The 20,059-nt window shown below is 34.6% G+C and overlaps 1 protein-coding gene and 1 pseudogene across 3 annotated transcripts in view; one reads left to right on the top strand and one right to left on the bottom strand.

Annotated features, from left to right (window-relative positions):
* PDE3B (phosphodiesterase 3B) overlaps positions 1-20,059 on the top strand; it is a 177,025-nt gene that overhangs the window by 19,303 nt on the left and 137,663 nt on the right. The window lies entirely within an intron of this gene.
* Positions 18,331-18,768, bottom strand: LOC115839598 (ubiquitin-conjugating enzyme E2 D3 pseudogene; annotated as a pseudogene).

Here is a 20,059-nt window from a genome sequence, read left to right as displayed (position 1 = left end):
TGAGCCTGCGCGTCCGGAGCCTGTGCTCCGCAACGGGAGAGACCACAATGGTGAGAGGCCCGCATACTGCAAAAAAAAAAAAAAGTAATGATGGAAAGAAAGTCTTTCTCATGGATAAAGTGTATGGACTTTGTAACATCTATTTTGACTATGCAGAGACCTCTTTTGCTTGTTTTGTTAAAGAATCTCTGGATAAATGAGGTGTTAGCCATATTGATTCAACACGAGCAGCCAAATATAGATTTGTTTTTCCTTTTCATTTCTAGTGAGATATACTGTACATGCCATAAAGTGAACAAACGTTAGGTATACAGCTGAACAAAATTTTACATGTGTATATACCCATATAATTACCACTCATCAAAATAAGGAACATTTTCAGCACCCTAGTTACCTTCCTCATGTTCTCTCCCAGTTAATAGCTACATCCAGAAATGTCCACAATTCTGACCTTTATCCTAATAGATTAGTTTTGTATGTTTTTGAATCTTTATAGAAACTGAAATTTGAGTTTTAGATCATTTTCTTATGTCATGAAGTATCGTTCTTCTGATTTTTTAATGTTATTTTTTCCCATTCTTGAAACATTCTTTCAGTGCCTACTATGGGCAAGAAATTAATGAGTTGGGAGATTCAAAGATGAATAAAACATACCTTGTCATCAAGAAACTTGGAGTCTAGTACAAGAAAAAAAATAAAGTGTCATAAAGGAGGTATAAACAAAATACAGAGAAGGCATAGGGAAAGGGAAGTGGTGTGTCAGTGAGGTCCTTGGCAGAAAATAGATGATACAGTCAAATGGGTAAACTTGCAAGAACTTAATGTAGGGGGTGAATTATAAAAGTGTGGGTAGAGTTAAGGGAAACTGACACGGAATAGTGAAGTATCTGGTGAGCAACAATAGGTAGCCATCACAGCCCTCAGACAAGTAAGGGAAGAGTTAGGAGGTTATTGTCAAAACTCAGAGGGCAGCTGTATAGAGGTCCATTTGAACAGAAGCTTTGGCTTCTGGTAGAGTGAGATTACTAACTAGAGGTGACATTACTCTAGGCTCACTCTCTTCCTGTCTCCATTGGCTGAATTCACCCAAAAGACGGCAAAGGAGACTTATTACAGTCTATTCAGGATAGCCTTCTGGGAACACAGAGCAGAGTGGAGAAAAGTGGAGAATGGCTCTGGAGGGGCAAATGAAATATACCCAGCACAACTGGCTTTCTAAAAACACAGTAGAGGACTTCCCTGGTGGTCCAGTGGTTAACTCTGAGCTTCTACTGCTGGGGGTGCGGGTTCGATCCCTGGTCAGGGAACTAAGATCCCACATGCGCGACATGGCCATAAGTAAATAAATAAAAATTAAAAACACAGTAGGTCCGTTCTCTGCAGAAGTGGAAGGATAGCTCCTTAGAAAGAGAAAATCATGTAAACAGAGGTGGAGGAGTAGTGAAATAAAAAGTGTGCTCAGAAAATGGAAAGTATTTCAGTTTGGAGTGTGTGCTGGACAAAGAGGAATAGTAAATGGATAGTATTTGCAGAGATATGTTAATTTTACACTGCTTTTCCTCTTGTTTATTATTAAATCTTGCATTATATCATGGCTCTTATAAGTGCATGAGAATCAGTGTTGCCTTCATCATTAGTTTGAAGATATTGGGTCACGTTTTGAGTTTTAGCGTTGCTGTCTGAGTGTTTTGCACATGGTGACAGAGTACAAATAGTAGAAAGAACAGGAGTCATTTAGAGAGCGAGGCTTACAGTTAAGACTGTAGGCTCTGGAGTTGGACTGTCTGTGTTTGTATTCTGGCCTCAGAATTCACTTTCCAGCTTGATGACCTAGGCAAATTACCTAATCCAGGCCTCAGTTTTCTCATTAGTAAAATAGGCATAGTCATAATAACTTTACCATAGAGTTGTTGTGAGGATTAAACGAGTGGTTCCTATGAAGTACTTAGCCCAGAGCCCAGCAGGCACTGTCAAGAAATGTTACCTAATTTTTAAATTATATTTAGGAGGATGTAGTTGTCTTCAAATATTTGAAAGCCTGCCTTATGAAATAGGGATTAAACTTCCTGTTTTCATGAGAACTTCTGGGGACAGAACTGAGATTAATATGTATAAATAACAAATAGGCAGCTTTTTGACTAATATGAGAAAATCTTTTGGTCATTTAAAGTTGTTTGGGTCAGAATTGATTAGCTCGTGACATAATGATTTGCGTGCCAGGGGAAGTGTTCAAGAAAAGACTGGGGATGTTTGAAAGTGTATTCATGCATCATGAAAACACAACAAAACTAAATAATATCTTCAGGATACCTCCCAACTGTAACTTTATTCTCCAGAGTCTGTGAAAATTGAAGCGCTGGATAAACCACGTTGATTTCCTTTTCTCCTTCTCTATTTATTCCTCTTGAGAAGGTCAATCCCTCCTGCCCCCCCTCCCCCGGCCCTCACCACCTTAATCCAGCTTAAATGTCATCTTTATTTAACTATATTTATTGAGCATATACACGTGTGCCAGGTTTTGTTCTAGATACCGTGATTAGTACTGTGAACAAGACACATAAGGGTTTTGCTCTAATGGAGCCTTAACAAAATTCTAGCACAGGTAAATAGAAAATAAAAACACGGTAAAATAACTTCATGTAGTTCTAAGTACTGTGATGCATGAAGAAAGTAAAACAGAATAATGGGTCAGGGTGGTGGAGGTGGAGCTTTAGGTAAGATGGTCAGGAAAAGCCTCTCTGAAGAGACGTTTTAACTGACACATGAATGTTGAGAAGGAGCTGGTCATGCAGGCTCTGGGAGAAGAACATTCCAGACAGAAGGACTAGCAAAGGCAAGGTCCCTGTGGTGGGAAAGACCCTGGCATTCTTGGGGGTTAGAAAGAAATACGGGTGGGCGGAGAGTGGTAGGTGAGGTAAGAAGCGTGTGGATCACATAGGGCCTTGTAGACCATGTTGACACTTGCACTTCTTTCTAACCGCATTCTAATGGGAAGCAGTGAGACAATTTCATGACATCATTTAATGCTTCAAAAATATTATTCTGGCTTTTTTATGGGCCATTGGTGGGGAGTATCTAGAGTGGAAGCAGAAAGATAGGTGGCTGTTGCAGTTGTCTGAGTGAGAGGGGACTGGCTTGGACTATCTCAGCGAACTTTCTTCGCCACCACCCCCTCCCCGCCCCACTTTGATCACCTGGATAGAATGTCCTTTTTAATATTTATAATGTTTTACATACACTACTGTTAAAGTACCTTTAGTTACCTATGTGATTGCCTTCCTATTGAGAAGCTGAGTTCCTTAAGCATAGGGGCAATGTCTTATCCCTCTTCTGCATTCCTTATCCTTAGTGCTGCAGATAGCACTGTTATTAACATAGCACTTAATAAACGTCTATTAAGTGAATTCATATATACTCTTTATTAGGTTAAAGAAGTTCCTTTCTATTCTTAGTTTGCTGAAAGTCGAATGTCATCAAATTTTTGCATCAAATGATATGGTCGTATAGTATGTCTTTTTTTCTTTATACTATTAATATGATGGATTACATTGCTTGTTTTTTGTATATTGAACCAGCTTTTGCATCGCAGGGGTAAGTACCACTTGGCTGTGGTGTATTATTATTCTTGTGTATTGCTGGATTTGATTTGTTAATATGTTGTTGAGGATTTTTGTATCTATGTTCATGAGGGATGTAAGTCTGTAGTTTTTTTGGTACTGTTTTTGTCTAGTTTTGGTATCAGGGTAATGATGCTCCCACTATGAGTTGGGAAGTATTCCCTTTTCTGTTTTCAGAAGAGAGTATATAGAATTAGTTTTATTTATTCTTTAAATGTTTGGTAGAATTTCCGAATGATATCATTGGGGACTAGAAATTCTCTTTGGAAAGTTTTGAACTATGTATTCAATTCATTAATTTTCTCTATTGCTTTTCTGGTTTTTTCATTGATGTCTGATCTTATCATTGTTACCTTTTTTCTGCTTGCTTATAGGGTTATTTTGTTCTCATTATAGTTTAAGGTGGAAGCTTAGATTATTGATTTTAGATTTCTTTTCTAATATAAGCATTTAGTGTTTTAGCTTTCCCTCTAAGCACTATTCTATCTGTATGTCATAAATTTTGATATGTTGTATTTTAATTTTTATTTGGTTCATACTATTTTCCAATTTCCCTTTAAACTTCCTCTTTGAATTACAGCTTATTTAGAAGTTGTTTAATTTCTAAGTGTTTGGAGTATTTCTTTTATCCTTTTGTTATTGATTTCTAGTCTAATTTCTAATTTTATTATGGTCAGAAAGCTTACTTTATATGATTTCAGTTCTGTAAATATATTTGGTGCATGTGTATGATCTTTTCTCTGCTGTATTTACCCTGGATGGACTTGCTAGGTGGTAGGGTACGTCTGTGCTTCAATTTTGCCGAATAATGCCAAATTGTTTTTCAAGTGAAGTGACGACATAAAACTTTGTGTAGGTTGAAAAATTACTAATTTGTGACTTCTCAAATCTTTATTTAAATAAAAAATTTATAGTAAATTTATAAGTTATATTGAATTGATTTGAAATATTTGAATCTTGAAATAGAAATGGAAGTTGTATCCCAAAGAATATGAAAGTTGAAAAATATTTAAATAGTTCGAAAGCCAGTGGGGAATGTGAAGCAATATTGTTAAATGCTGTTAGAGAAACAATGGAACTGTGTTCATTTAATATTAATCAATTCTGAAGGTTTTCCTGGAAATTTGGTTTTGCTGCCCACTAAAGGTATTTCAAGCCCATTTTATGCACCATACCTGTGCTGCACCAAGAGCAGATGGAAGTTCCTGGGGGAACTTTCTCGGTGACCCGTAATTTGAGATCGGATGATAGTTTTGGAGCTACAGAAAATAGTACTAAAGTTGCCACTGTTTCTGTTTTATTTGCCTAACAAACAGATTTCTTGTTGCCTCTTCTTTCACAGATCTTATGGATGACATACAATTCACTTTATTTATTAGTGTCTGATTGATTAGCATATAATCTTAAGATTATAATTCTAAAAGTGAAATGGATCTTAATTGAGTAATTTAGGAGTTTACTCAAATCACCACATAATTTCCTTTTTTTAAACAACGCAAAATATGCACTTCTCTTATCACACAGGTTCAAAAACTTCCTGACCAGATAGGAGATAGTTTTCCTTTAAAGCTACATTCAGAATTTTATTTCTACGATAGTAACTTGAAAGTATGCAGTTTCTCTTTTCATTTCATTTATTGAAATTGATTTTTATTGTTGTTTTTGGTAAAGAAATTTAAAATTTCACTAACATTTGTTTTTTAACCATAGGGAAAATGTGTTTTCAAGAAATTAGAGATTTGAATTTGAAATATTTTTTATGTTAAACATTCTGCCAATTTTTTGTTTAACTGTGGACTCTTCATAACATCAAAGAGTTGCATGTTTTAGAGCTTAGAGAAAAATGGACACACTGAATCCTAGCAACTAAAGGCAAATAGACAGCTACGTCAGTACCACACTTATGTCAGCGGTTTGTCCTATTTGCTTGGGAACTCTTTTGTTTTAGTAGTGTGTTTACAGTGAGGTCTTTCACTGGAGCAGGACTACATGACTGAATATGTACTCCGTGTTGTTTGAGTACATTCTGTATACAAACTTTAAGACCTATGTATACAGGCATATTTACTGTTATTTAGTTATTTGTTATTGGTATTTAGTCTTATTGTATTTATTTTCTTTCTCAAAAGTATTTTATCTGTTCATGTTTAATAACTAGCAGTAGGCTTTGCATTTCTAATTACGGTGTCCTTGTATAGGGCACTGAGTGTGATTCCAGATAAGTTATTATAATTAGATCTGTATGGTTTATGAGCCACATGACTTGTTTTTAAGAGGGAAATTTAAGCTATTCGAGGTGGAATAATCTGTATTCTTCTTGAACAAGGCCTATAATTTTATCATGCCTTAATTTTCCTAAAGGTCACTCTGAAAATTATTTACTAAGAGTTTAAAAGTTATCATTAAAATGAAGTTCAGAGTGCTCCAGGGGCCGTGGGATTTTGTGTGTGTTTTCTGAGGCAGGGCAGATGTTATCTTCATGAAAAAGGCCAATAGGCAGTTGAATCAAAGATCATAGGTTTGAAAAGAGAATGAGGCTAGAGATAAAGTTTTGAAGCTATTCAGTATGTTTCATTCATTCCTCTGTATGCCTCAGGGAATTCAGGCCTTGGAGTTCATGCAGACCACAAGGCTGGCATCTCCCTTTCCCAGAGAGTTGGTAGTCTAGTCACTATATTCTAGAGGGAGGATTATTTGCTAAAGAAGATCATAGATGAAGCTTGAGAATAGATGAGACTGGGGGGGGAAAAGGAGTGCAGATAGAATTTTTATAAAAATTAAGGACAGCCTGACTTTGGGAAGTACCTGTGTTGTGTAGGTTTTCAGGAGAAAGGCAAGAATTGTGGGAAGTACCTATATTTAGTGGTTGGCATGTCAGAAAGGAGTCAGCAAAGAAAACAGAGTCAGGGTTGTAGGTTGTGGGGGATTTACCACTTGTGCAAATTTCTTCTAAGCCTTGGGGAGAAAGGTGTTCACATGGCCACATGTTTCTGTAGGATTTCCAAAAGTAAGGTATTTTAAGTTAAGAGTGCTGTCTCTTTCCATTCTTGATTTACCCTCACGTCATGTAGCATAGGAGTGCCTGTAGGCATTTTTGGCATCCAGCTAAGGGAAAGTTGAATTGGGGTTACATTTAGTTTGGGTGGCATATGTTTATACGGTTCATTGTCACTTCAGAGTGTAGTTAGGTTTTTGCTAGCTGTTCTGGTATAGGGATGACATTTGGAATACGGTTGACCCTTGAACAACACAGGTTTGAACTGTGTGGGTTTACTTACATACAGAATTTTTCCAATAATAAATAACTATAGTACTACGCTATCTGAGGTTGGTTGAATCCATGGATGTGGAACCTCGGATATGGAGGAGCTGCCTATACGGAGGGCTGACTATAAATTATATACAGATTTTCGACTGCTCGGAGGGTTGGCACTCTTAGCCCCCCCGGTTGTTCAAGGGTCAACTGTACTCTTATTACTTACTGTGCTGACTCAGTGTTATGAAAAAAGATGCAAGGCCAGAGATTACAGATGATATGGACATGTCCTACAGAATCTGACACTAGAAGTACGTGAGTAGGGTAAGAGAAACACAGTTTGAAATACACGGAGCCAGAAGCTAGTCTGGGGAAAACTCTTTTGAATCTGATAGCTTATAAAGGAAAGAAACAGATGTAAGTTTCCCCAAATTTGACAACAGTACTAAAATTTTATATTACGTAGCCAGTAACAGTTTGTGAACCTAAAAGAATATTTTCTAAAATGTGAGTAATGATTTAGTCTTCAGAAAGTTTTAAAAAAATCTATTTCTTTATAGAAAATCTTACATATTTCTATCTACTTATAGAAAATGTTACATGTCATTGTCACATGAAGAAGTGATCATGAAAGATATGCAATTAAAATGTAGAAAAAGTATCCTAGAAGTGTGTCAGGGAGTTTATTATTGATAGAATTATGATGTTATTTTTCTAGATTTTAGTGATACTTGTGTTGTGATTCTTTCCCCCCTCATTCTAGATAAGTATTCACCATTACACCTAAGTTTGTATTTCTAATTTTGCTTTTTTTTCTTAAAGAGGTTCCCCTAAATTGTTTAAAGTTCAGGCCCAGCAAAACCTGGGAGGCACAGAATCATGCACGTCAAGAGGATACAGTTTAAAGATGGAGGATGTGTTCTGTTTTAAATGATGCATTGAGGTCATATGGAAGGCAGTTTGACTTGGTGATAAAGGTCATTATTGATGATCATATGAATTTGGGAGTAGGGAGTGGAGGCTGTATATTTTTTTAAGAAAGTGGCTGTGACATCAAACAACAGTATTTTGGAAGGGAAAACAAGGTCCAGGCAAGTTTTATGTGTATGTGTGTGTATGCTTCAAAGATAGATGCACATCTAAATATGTTAGAAAGATATATATATATATATATATACACACACACACACATATATATAAAAAATATATATGTGTGTATATATATACATATATATGTGTGTGTGTATATATATATGTATATACACACATATATAGCACAGAAGGAAAAATTAAAGATAATAGCAAGTGAGGTTAAAGCTCACAGTAGCTAGAACAGAGAGGTAAGGAAATGAGATCAAGACACAGGAGTAAACTGAACAGTAGAATTCAGTGAAGGGGCAAACATCTATCCCTATACACTTAAGTAATGTTTTTTAAAAAAATTGACATTTAATTGATACATAACATCATGTTTGTTTCAGGTACAAATAATGATTCAATATTTTGTATTTATTGCAAAATAATCGTCATAATAAGTCTAGTTAACATCCATCACCTTACATAGTTATCAAAAAATTGTTTTTTCTTGTGATGAGGACTTTTAAGATCTACTGCCTTAGCAGCTTTCAAATGTGCACTATAGTATTACTGACTACAGTCATTTTGCACACCCCTACCCCCCACCTCTGGCAAACCACCAATCTGTTCTCTGTATCTATAGCTTGTTTTTTTTGTTTTTGTTTTTTAGATTCTACAAATGAGTGAAATCATACAGCATTTTTCTTTCTCTGACTTATTTCACTTAGTATATAATACCCTCAAGATCCATGCATTTTGTCACAAATGGGAAGATTTCATTCTTTTTTATGGCTGAATGATATTCGTGTGTGTGTGCACGCACACAACACACATATACCGCATTTTCTTTCAATTCATTCATCCATCAATGGACACTTAGGTTATTTCCCTATCTTGGCTATTTGTAAATAATGCTGCATTTCAGCAATTGTTTAGTCATCACTGTTTAGCTCTGTGTTGATGTTGAGTATTGTAATTGGTTTTTATAATGCTGGCCCCAAGCATTTCTTCCTAAAACCATGACATACTCTGTGCTTAGTTGGCTCCCAAACAATACAGTTTTAAAAGATTAACATTTGGATGGTTATGTCTTTTGTGACATAAATGGAAGATAATTATCTGTATTAGTTTAACATGTTAAAATCAGTCTTCCCAAATTCTTCTTTGACTATATGTAGTGGTTGCCCCAAATTAGAGATAAATATCAAGTCTTTTGCTGGTAAAGTTTTACAAACTGATTATTACCAGAGACTTGGAATACATTTATTTTCTTTTAGCTTTATAGATCTTATGGAAAAGGGTACAAATTGAGTATCAGATAGGACATTTATTATTACTTTTTTCATTCCATCCACCATTATTTATTAGGTGTCTACTACATGGCAGACATGGGTCTGGGTGCTGGGGGAGAGCAATGAACTACATGGACAAGGTCTCTGCCTTCATGGAACTTGCATTCTAGTGGGAGAGAGAGAAAATAAGAAATAAGCACATATACATGTAATATATTATCAGATAGCAATGTGTGTTGTGAAGAAAAATAAAGGAGAGTAAGATGAGAGTGTGGTGGAGGATGATATTTAGGTAATGTGATAGGAAAGCCAGGTAGGATATTTACAAATCACTTTTTCTCAGTATATTTAGAAAATTATTTTATGCAAGCCAAACGGTGTTTACAAAGATCAAACCATTTAAAACTTAATGGAGCAACATCTATTCACCATAGTTTTCTCATCTCTAAAATTAGTACCTACCCCATAGGTTTGTTGAAGAGTTTAAATAAGATTGTGTGTGTGTGTGTGTATGTATGTGCAAATATAGCCTTGGCACAATGCTTGAGTTATTATCAACTCTCAATAAATGTTGAATCTCCTTTTTAGCATGACTTTATTTCCTGTTATTTATTTTATATGCATTTATATGAACCAAATAGGTTATGAGTTGACCAAGTCCTCTGTTAAGTACTTTCTTTTCCTGCACATATCTCCAAATTCCAGATTGAAGCTTTTTTCTTCAAATTTAGAGAATACAACTTTTTAAAATTGAGGCATAACATACATACTACCAAGTACAGTAATCTTAAAATATAGTGCTTAATGAATGTTTTCATAGGTATATACATATGTGGTTACCACCCAGACCCAAATATAAAACATTCCCAGCACACCAGAAGAAATCTTTGTTCATGCTTAGAGGCATTACTCCCTCCGTATGTTAACGACTATCCTAACTCCTATCTCCATCAATTTTTTTGGCCTGTTTTTGAATTTCATATAAATCGAGTTACATGGTGTGTTATCTTTTGTATCTGGTTTCCTTTGCTGAAAATAATGCCTACAAGATTCATACATGCTGTTAAATTATCACTAGTTTATTCTTTTACAGTTCTGTGTAGTATTCCATAGTACAAATGTATCATTATTTATTCATTCTCCAGTTTATGGTCATTTGAGTTATTTCCATTTTGGGGGAACATTTATGATTAAAGCTGTTGTGAACATTCTTATACATCTTTTGGTAGACATATATTAATTTTTGTTGACTATTTACCTAGGAGTGGGTTTATTGAATCATAGTGTAGGTATATGTTTGACCCTCAATAGAAACTGCCAAGCAATTTTCCAAAGTTGTACCAATTTATACACCCGGTAGTAGTCGATGAGAGTTCCAGTTGCTCCACATTCTAATCAACACTTCAGATGAGTGTTTAGCCATTCTGTGAGTTGTGTAGTGTTGTGTCATTGTCACTTTAATTTACATTTCTTTGATGCTAATGATGCTTGCGTACTTTTCTATATGTTGATGGGCCGTTTGGGTATTTTCTTTTTTGAAATTCCTGTTTAGATCTTTTGCCCATTTAAAAAATTGGGGTTTTTTTTATTATTGATTTATAGTAGATTTTACGTTCTTTATGAATTCTAGATACAAAATTCTTTTGAATTTTACATTCTTTATGAATTCTAGATACATTCTTTATGAATTCCAGATACAAAACCTTTGCTGGATTTATGTACTGGGAATATCTTCTGCTGGTCTGTGGCTTAACCATTTGCTCTCTTAATGATATCTTTTGGTGAACAGAAGTTCTTAATTTTAATGAAGTATACGATTTTTTTTTCTATTAATAGGCTAGTAACTTTAGTTTTTAGTTAGCAGTTTAGTGGCCTTTTGAATATTTTTTAAAATCTTTGCTTATATGAAGATCATGCAGATATTTTCTTATATTTTCTTCTAGAAGCTTTATAGTTTTACCTTTTACTTTTAGGTTTGTGATCTATCTTGAATTAATTTTTGTTAATGGTGTGAAATTGAGGTCAAGTTTCATTGTTTTTTCATACTAGTTTCCAAAACTCTAGCACCATTGATTGAAAAGGCTCTCTTTTCCCCACACAGATTTTCAGTGGCATCTTTTTCATAAAGCAAGTGACCATATATGTGTGGATTTGTTTTTGGACTCTGTTTCTTTAGTATATTTGTCCATCCTTTGACCATTGTCACAATAAAACTTTATAGTAAATGTTGAAATCTTGTTGTGTAAGTCCTTCAGCTTTGTTCTTCTTAAAGATTGAAGTTGGCTATTCTAGGGTCTTTGCAGTTCCATATAAATTTTTGGATTGGTTTTTCAGTTTCCACAAAACGTCTTGCTGGAATTTTGATTAGGATTGCATTGGAGCTATAGATTAATTGGGGGGAATTGGTTGTCATAATGATATTGAGTCTTATAAACCATGAACTGTGTGTATTTCACTGTTTATTTACTTCTTTAAAATTTTTTCTCATTACCATTTTTTAGTTTTCAGTGTAGCTATCTTACCTGTCTTATGAAAGATTTATTCATTATTTGATTTTTTGTTATTATATAATAAATGCTGTTTCATAAATTTGATTTTCCATTTGATTGTTATTACTATATAGAAATACAATAGAAAAGTCTTGAACTTGTATCAAAAAACCTTACTAGATTCACTTATTCATTGTAGTCCCTTGTTTGTAGATTCCTTTGCATTTTCTACATATACAATCATGTTATCTGTGAGCAAAGACAATTTTACTTTTTCTGATCTTTATACTTTTCTGCCTTTTTATTGCCTTATTTCAATGGCTATAACCTCCAATATAAAATTGAATAGAAGTGAGGACAGTGGACAATCTTGTTTTCTCCCCAACTTCTGGGGAATATATTCAGTATATTGACATTAATATTGATGTTAGCTGTAGTTGAGGGATGTGTGTGTATTATTTTTGGTAGAAGATACCTTTTGTCAGTTTAAAGAATTTTCCTTCTTCTATTTCCAGATTGCTAAGAGGTTTGTAAAATTATGAATGAGTTAAATTTTATCAGATACTTTTTCTGTATCTATTGAGATGATCCTAGGATTTCTCTTTTTTATTTTGTTAATGTGGTGAGGTACTTTGGTTTATTTCCAAATGTTGAACCAACAACCTTGTTTTCTTGGAATAAATCCCACTTAGTGATATGTATTATCCTTTTTGTATGTTGCTAGATTTGCCTTGCTAAATTATTATTATTATTTTTAGAATTTTCATTAATGTTCATGAGAGATGTTGGTCTGTAATTTTCTTTTCTCATAATGTCCACGTCAGGTGTTGGTTTTAGGGTTGTGCTGGCTTCATACAATGACTTAGTATTTCCTTTTTCACTATTTGCTGAAAAAAGTTGTGTAAGATTGGTTTCTGCTACTTTTAATCTGTGGGATCATCTCTTTTTTTCTCTTATAAAATTTATGAAGTAGTCTTCAAAATATAGGGTATGGTTATCTTCTTCTACAGTTGAGGAACCTGAAGCTCAGAGAAGTTAAGCAGGACTAGTCAGCTGGTAGTTACTGATCTGGTATTAAAAACCAGTTCTGGCTTACTTCAAAACCTGTGATGCATAATGTACATGGAGGAAAGTGACTGACCAAGTGGTCATATGGAGGTCTTAAGAAATACTAGAAGTTATTCTTTTGAAAGCTGAGAGAACTTCTTTTGGAAACTTACTTTCTGCTAGTCTAAGAATCACACTCCTGATGACTGCTTCTTAGCTGTTTGTGAGGGTTGTGGCTTAAAGCAGCTAAGCTTTATAATTCTCAGCTGGCTCTGTCCAACGAAAAGCCTGTCCCTTCCAAAACTGAACAAATCAGTTTTATTTCTCTGTGGTAACAACTGGTTACTTGGAATTTACTGGAATTCCTCTTTTTCCAAATCCACATAATCCTGGCAAAAATTCTTTGGCTTTGTAGAAGTTAAGATATTTCCTAGCATATGATAGGTTCAGAGAGTCAGCTCATCCTATACTGACAGGACCAAGGATAGGGGAAAAAACTTCATACAAGGGAAATATAAGGTGATTTTTAAGACTTATCTAGTACTTTATTTCCCCCTTAGTTCAAGCATTCTCGTCAGAGAGGCTTTCTTATAAAAATAAAGTTAACTTTTATTTCACGTAGAAGCGTCTTTTCTTTCTACGGGGTACAAAGTACATGAAAAGGGGTACTTGTTTGTTGATCATTAAAAACTTCAGGTTTTCAAACAATTATTTACTAATGACATCTCATGCTGTAGCTATTTATTTTTTATTTTTAGAATTGTACTGGAAATGTTTGATTCCTTTATAATTTTTCAGCAAGTTATATAAAGTTGTTTAGTCACTAAAATTTATACTGTGCCCATGACATTATTTTATTCCCTTCGTATGAAAGCCTCAATAAGTTTTTCTTGTTTCCAGTTAACTTAATTAGAAAGTCTGGCTTCGTTTGAAACAGCTTCTCATTTTTAAAGCATAAAGCGTTATTTAGTGAAGCCTATAAAAGAATAATATGAGAGAAGGTAATTCTTTTTAGGAGAAAAATGTTCTGTGTTAGTAAAACCTCGGGATTTTAGAGCTGAAAACTTTTCTAAGAGATCATTTAATCCTTTTAGTACTTGTGATATTGATATCTTAATGGGATTATTTTGCTGACATATATAGTATTTATTGCTTTCTAAAATCCTTTGTTAATTATGGGTGCCTCCAACAATGGAGACACAAATTTAATTTAAAGGAGTAGATACTATTGAGAAAAACAATTTATTCAGTCTTTCATGCAATAAAATTTGATGGAGGGCATTGCGTATTATGCCAGGTGCTCCTAGGTACACAAATGAAAGCAACACAACCATTGCTCTCAGTGGTCACAATCATTGGAAAAAAAAAAAAGGAATATATATTATTTTTAGCCTTGGTCACCTTAAAAATTGGAGTTAAAGTATTGGCCCTTTTTAGTTCTGCTGGTGATAGTAGATCTTATTCTCTTGCCATGCTATAGGTCTAATTGGTTAATATGTGGACTCTAATATTTAGTAAGGTTAATTATTAGTGAGAAATTAAGGATTTCATTTTGGTTTTTATATAAAGCTAGGCATAAATAGACTTCATAGTTAATTATTTATGCTGAATAATAAAAGTTTAAGTTTGGAGGTTCTATATATTATTGGGAACACTTGCTCTTAGAAGTTGTATTAAAAATTTGATAGAAAAATAGGAAGTTGATTGATTTTATTGTAATAATTTTGTGAAACAGGAAATATATTTTAAATTATCAAGGTAAACTGTCAAAAATAAGTATTTAGAAAGGAATGTTTTAATGTTGAATTACTTATGAACTGACAACTGTAATCTTTTGCCTAAGATTAATATCATAGTACAGTGCTTTAAAAACTTTCATAGCAAAGGCTTGTCAGTTTTTCCCATTTTTAGGAAAAATTTTTAGGGTATTATTTCTTAAAATATTTGTTTAATAAAAAGAAAAATTACTAATATTCCAGATGAAGTTTTCTTTCCAAATGAAGTTTTCTCTTTTAACCTTACTGTGTTCTCACTTGTAATGTTCAAGTGATATTGTTGCTGGCAAGTTCTCCTGACTAGTGAATTTATTCTCCTATCATAAATGTTCTGATGTCATTATTTCCTTCTCTGTCTTTTATCATGGCTCAGTCATTTTATGGGAACCTGACACAGTGACAGGCAAAAGGTTAGCTGGAAGAGAAAAGAGATGAAACTGAAACTAAAAGTGATTCAATATATACTAAGTTATCAGTTACTACTTGCATATTATCTATGGTAAATTTTATATTTGTACTGGCTTTTCCTTGTGTTTTTAGGAGCCCTGTTTGGAGTATCTCCTTTGGTCATTTAGTTAACAAATCTAAGTGCCTATTATGTGCATAACATTTCTGTGACTATCTAGCTCATTGATTTGTGCTCAAGTGATAGTATCCAATTTTAATATTAACTTTCTAAAACATATAGAGCTTAGTCTTCCCCACATACAGGGCTTAATCTTCCCGACAAATTATATGTGTGTATTTTAATGGCAAAAATAAATGGATTTATTCATATTCTAGCTCTCTGCCATCGGCACAAATAAATAGGTTTAACTATATTTCCTGTTAGCACTTTCTGAAGTTTCATTGAATGAGATGTCTAAAATGAATAGTAGATATTATCTGTGTTGCAATTATCTTTGGATTCCAATTACTTACACCATCTCTTTACAACTGATATTCAAAAATAGTTTCAAGAGTTTGAACAATTTTAACATAAAATTTCTGTTCCGCTTTTGTAATACATTTTTATTTCCTTCAAAGTAATACATACACATAAAAAATCAAACAGCACTAAAAGATTAAAATGAAAAATTGCAGTCTCCTTTCTAGTTCTTCCCCACTCTCCAGTCCTGGTCCTCAGACATAATCACTCCGAATTCTTTTCATTGTTTCTTGTGGTATTTACGTAATTTAAAATAATATGCCTCTTCTGCCAGTTTCTTGGCTAAAGTGATTCTTGTATGTTATTGAGAATTTAGGTCTCTTAGAGTCCTTCCCTTTCACTCTTCTTCCATTCTCTTACTGTAGCTATGTCACAATTTTAAAATCTATTTTTGGTATTTACATTTTTTGATTATAAAAATATTGTTTACTGTTGAACTAAGTCTACTTTAAAAAAAAAAACCATCCAGTGTCACTATTAAAATGTCTGAAGCTAATCTGATTTCTCTCTGGAAGTTTTTAGGATTTTCTTTATCCTGGTGTTCACAAATTTTGTGATGTTGTGCCTTGGTATATGTCTTTTTTTCAATCATGTGCTGATATTTGATTTTTTTTTTTAATTTAGGAGATTCATGTCTTTTAGTTTGGGGAAAATTTCCTGTGGTTTTTAATAATTTCTCTTTTTTTCCTCTTTTCAATTCTTTCTTTCTGGACTTACTATTAACTGGCCATTGTATCTCCTATTTTGACAGTGTATCTCTTGGATTAATTGCTTAATTAAAAAAAATTTTTTTTTCTCCCCAAGTCCATCTCTTAGGATTTTTGTTTTATTTTCCTTGTTGTCCTTCACTTCATCTTCTCATCCTTCTACTGACTTACAAAATTTTTGTTATCGTAGTTTTAATTTCTCCAAGAGCTTTCTTGTTCTCTGGTTCCCATTTCAATATTATGTTTTTGTTTCATGGATGCAATATCTACTCTTATCTCTTTGAGATTATTAATAACATTTTATCCGTGTTTTCTTCTGTTTCTTTTTCCTGCCATTTCCTAATTTCTTGTGGCTCATTTTAGTCTTTGCCTTTCAATTGCAAGCTTTCATCAGATCCTTAAGAGTCTTCGTTCTCTCAAAAGCAGACTCTAAGATAGGGAGATGATTCTAGGAATTATAATCAGAGAATGGGGAAGTGAGACAGTACAAGAGGAAAACTAGTAAAGAGTATATTGACTGAGTGGATTACTACTGTGGGCAGCTGGGATTCAATATTACTGGAGACTCTCAGAGAGACTCTATGCTGTCCAGTACTAACCACTAGCCATGTACTGTTATTTAAATTTAAATTACTTAAATTAAATAAAATTTAAAATTCAGTTTTTGCTCACACTAACCACAACTCAAGTGCTCAATAGCTACTTGCAGCTAGTGGCTGCCATATAGGACAGTGCAAATATCGAACATTTCCATGCTGGTTTAGACCATGATACCACAGAATTGTCTCACTGAGCTGCAGGGAGGCTGGGCACTTTATCTACCAACATCTGTCCCTTATTGGTTAAAAGTTGCTTCTGGCACTTTTTTTTTTTTCCACACCAAAACAGTACTTTATTTTGTAAATTTTGACCCATTATTACTCCCATGTTATGGTTTTTTCCAGCTGTCAAGTGTACAAGGTAAAGAAAAAATTTAGTTAGGTGGGGGTTGTACCTGGAAAATAAATTTCTTCAACTCCATATACACGTTTCAGAACTGCTGGGTCCCAAGTCCCTCTATGAACTCCTGGGCTGCCAGTATCATGTGCAGCCTACAAAGCTACACTATCTGAATAGCTTATTAATTCTGCATATCAGGTCAATCAACGTGTCAACCTGTAACAGACTGCAAACTTTTAACCGAACATGGCAAAATATTCACTCTCTAGAACTTTACATCATCATTTGATGTCAAACAATGAAGCAAATCCCAACAGTATATACAAAAAACAGCTTTGCATTTACAAAAGATTGTTTCCCATACTGATTAATCCAGGCAGCTAACTCATTGGTTTATGCAACTTTTTTGAAGAAAAATAAATCAATTACTAGCAGAACTATTAGTTGATCAGTTATCCATTGACAACTTGCATCGTTTATTCAGTGCTATATTAAATAATGTATTGAAAGATAGATTAACTAATAGCTCCAAGCCTCCTAACGATTTAAATGAAAATTACAAAATGTTTGAGACCCTATTTGGGAATACAAAGGGTGTTTGACTTCCAATTTCCATTCTGTGTAGAACAAGAACAGGTCATTCCTTTATGGACATGCATAAAATACATCACATTTTCTGTTCTGCTGATGCTATAAATTCAATACCAGTTCTCCAGCCACATCAGTTATGAGCATAAAGTATATCATGTAACCTCAAATCTCTAACAGTGGAAGGCTTACCCAAGAATGGATGCTGCTAGAATAATGCTGCTTCCTTTGATGTGATAACTCAGCATCCATCCCCCTCCCCCTCAGATGATTCTTCAGCGTGTTAGAGCAGTGAGGAATGGTTTTAATCCCATACCCAAGTTAGAGTGAAGACATTGGTCACATAATACACATGCTCCATTTTTTTTAAAAATTCTGAATCTTGGGCAACTGTTCTCCTGTAACTACTTTACAGTTTCTAAAAGCAGTTATTGTCCAAAGCTGGAAGAACTTAAGTCTTCTCAGATGAGCATATGAATGAATGGAGGGAGGTAAACAAAAGATAAAAAAGACGAGGTCTGATAGGGGAGCAGCTGGATAAGAAAATCAAAAAAGGAATAGTAATTTAAAGTTTATTCCAGCTATAATGCAGGTTATTCTGACTTTCAGCTAGCATCACATGGCATACTTCTGAGTCCATTCCTGAGTTATTCTGTTGTACTTATCTCTGTTTTATAGATCCGTGCAATCTCTGGCACTAGGGGGTCATCTGGGTTTGGATCACATAGCAGTGAACAAATGGATAAAAGAAATTTAGAAGTAGTTAAAGCAGGAGACCACTGTGATCTTAGAATGTCGAGACAAATGCTGCCATTACTGTTAATATTTGGATGATAAATTTTGTTGTAAATGCAACCTTAGGTGGTTTGAAGGGGTAGTCTGTAGGAAATGAACTGTCAAAAAGAATACACCGCCTTGATATGGGCTGTCATTAGGTCCCATAATTGCAGCTTGCCAATGAAACATATCATCCCCAACTGGACCTGCGAAACATTGTGCTGCAGGGTCACGGGCCAAATCACCAAGTTCTTTATTAATCCGTTTCAGTGCCATAGTCTGTGCTTTTCGTTTGGCTCCGTACTATTTCGGTGTGTGCTCAAAGGTCAGGCCAAAACTCTTGATTATCCGGTGGCTGGGAAGGATTGTCTTTTGTCTCACACCAGCTCTGCCAGACACAGGCGCAGCGGGCCGGGGCCTCCCTCAAGCTGCAGCCTGACCTCCTTCCTGCGTGGCAGCTGGTGCCTCCCTGGCCCTATGGAGCTCACGTGCACGACCTCTCCTGGTGTTCTTAACTGCCTGTTACTTCTGGCCTCTGTCAGTCTGCTATCTCACCTCTGTTTTCTACTAGGTGCCTGCTATACCAAATGCAGAATTTCTCTAGATCTCTGGTCTCTAGAATTTCTCCAGAGACCAAAATTCTGGTCTGCCAGTCTGAAGGGAAGTAGTTGCTTGACTGAACACAGTGGAGGCAGCGTCTTATCAGTATAAATATGTAGGTTTTCAATCAAACTCCCCAGATTTTAGTGGGAAATCTTACCCCAACATTCTATGGCAATTGCTATCTTCAAGTGCTAGATCTTTGGAGGGGTCTGTGAGTAAATTGACTTCCTATTCTTTTTCCTTACTGTAGGCATTTAGGTTTCAATCTTTTTTGATCTGCAAATTACCACCCCTTTGGAGCTTAAGAAAAATTATGATATATAGTGTTTCAAACATACGGAAAAGTATAAAGAAAAATATACGTGCAATTCTTGTAGTGCTGTGGTAAACCCAGCTAGGCCGTGATGTATTGTTTTGTCTTGTCTTTTCTTTTCCCTCCCTCCCTTCCTTCCTTTTCTTCTTTCTTTTCCTTCAATGCCAAGATCTTTTATTTGCTTAAATTTTAGGAGACTTGCCAACACTCATTGATATCAAGGCAGCTAAGATTTGTATTGGTTTTTCTCCTCTACTTTGCTATGTTTAGTTTGGTAATATTTTATTGAGAATTTTGTGTCTATTTGCATAAGACATTTTGGCATTTAATGTTCTTTTCTTGTAACATCTGTTCTCATCTGGTTTTGATATCAGGGTAGCACTAGACTTATGAAAAAGTTGGTGAGTGTTACATCTTTTTCTGTTATCTGAAACAATTTTTACAAGATTAGGATTAGTTGTTCCTTAAATGCTTGTTTGAACTACTCCATTTGGGGCTAGCTGTATTTTTTGTGTGTGTCACACTCCTTCCTTCTGTTTTAATATTTTTCTTTGTAACACAGAAATATCTTTCAGTTAGGTTCAGTTAGTGTAAGCTCTTTTTGTGTGTCTGAAAGTTTCTTTGTTTAACTCTCACTTTTGAATGATAGTT

This window comes from Globicephala melas, chromosome 8, assembly GCF_963455315.2.
Source record: "Globicephala melas chromosome 8, mGloMel1.2, whole genome shotgun sequence".
Classification (NCBI taxonomy): Eukaryota; Metazoa; Chordata; class Mammalia; order Artiodactyla; family Delphinidae; genus Globicephala; species Globicephala melas.
Note: the sequence above shows the minus strand (reverse complement) of the source record. Positions and strands in the feature narration are given on the sequence as shown.